Raw genomic sequence first — 1,402 nt, forward strand, 5'->3', positions numbered from 1 at the left:
TTTTTGTCCAGCTTTAACATCGGTATCGATATCGGTTATCGGCTACATGAGTTTTAAAATATCGGCATATCGGATATCGGCCAAAATCCCAATATGGTGCATCCTTCCTTCCTTCCTTACTCACTTCCTTCTGTCATGAAAAATAAATGTGTAAAAGCTAAATGTGAGGATGGCAGAATAACCTAAATCATTTCTCCTTGGTTTCCAGCGGTGGTGTTTTCCTGATCTCTCATGTTTCTGTTTGTTTTTGCTCTGCAGCCGTTTGGCAGAGCCGAGCTGCTGGACCTGCAGCCGCTGAACAACAGAACCTCCCGGACCCGCGACCTTAATGCTGCGTCTTTACAATCGGTTCCTTCCTGCTGTTGGTAAATGCATGGGTCATTTAGAGGAAGGACATTAATGCTGACCTGTATAGAAATATCCAACCTTTCTGCGATGCTTGTTTTAAGCTGAAATCATGCATACATGTGGAAAAGTATTTTTTCTTTTATATTATGATGGACTAAAGCAGAAGCTTAAAAATGTGTTTGAATCTTTATTTTAATTTTCTTTGGAACGGTACTCTAAAGCTTATTTTATAAAGGTTTTCCAGACTCCTGCGCTGTAAGAGATTATTTTTGCCTGAACTGAAGTCTCTTTTTGATTTTTTTTCCTGTGGGTATTTGGTAGTTTTGTGCCTTTTTTTTGCACCTTATGTTTGTTTCCTAAATTTAAGTTTAAACCTATTATTTAAAACTCTCTGAAGTCTATTGATACATTTGTACTCCTGTAAATATTTGATTTTTATGCATTGATTCTGCAGATATCTATATTCCCAGTATTGTTGTGTAAGTGCTGTCCCTTTATTGTTATTTTGGAATGTGTGCCATGCATAATACCTGACTACCGTTTTATTTTTTATAAATGCATATACTCGCCTTGATGGATGTATTAAAAGTGCTCTTGTTAGTTGGTGGCGCCCAGCTCGGTGTTACACGCTCCGGCCGCTCGGATCAGCAGAATCTCAGCAGAATGGTTTTAATCAGCACACATTTAAAAAAAGCACAAACCTGAAGAGGTCAGAAGCTTTCAAATGTTTTACTTCTTTTCTACTTTGCCTTCTGTCCGGTTATTTAAATGCATCCGAGCAGAAAACTCAAAGCAATCAGTCAAAAGATCAAATAGAAATGAATAAAAAAGCTAATTTGATCATTTTCTGTTTTGGGAACTTTTCTTCCTTTTTCATAAATTAACTTTTAAAAGAAAACTAAAAATGATTTTGGAGCAGATGAAACCGCATCAGTACATTGAAGGCCTCCATGTTCTTTGTCCTGCATCTGTAAAAGTGGATCAGCTACATGAGCAGAAATCCAGCTTTCATTGTGGATCAGATTCAGGTGGAAATCTTGGTGTCTTCTGTAAA

General features: G+C 37.3%; 1 protein-coding gene across 1 annotated transcript in view; it reads left to right on the forward strand.

The window, feature by feature from the left end:
- The window catches only part of LOC107099390 (golgin subfamily A member 7-like), a 28,662-nt gene extending 28,136 nt beyond the window's left edge, over nt 1-526 (forward strand). The window contains exon 6 of the mRNA XM_015397484.1: nt 259-526. The gene's annotated coding sequence lies outside the window, so the exon portion shown is untranslated. The remainder of the gene's footprint in view (nt 1-258) is intronic.
- Nucleotides 527-1,402: the final 876 nt, after the last annotated feature.

Source organism: Cyprinodon variegatus, unplaced genomic scaffold (assembly GCF_000732505.1).
Source record: "Cyprinodon variegatus isolate N-32 unplaced genomic scaffold, C_variegatus-1.0 Scaffold866, whole genome shotgun sequence".
NCBI lineage: Eukaryota > Metazoa > Chordata > Actinopteri > Cyprinodontiformes > Cyprinodontidae > Cyprinodon > Cyprinodon variegatus.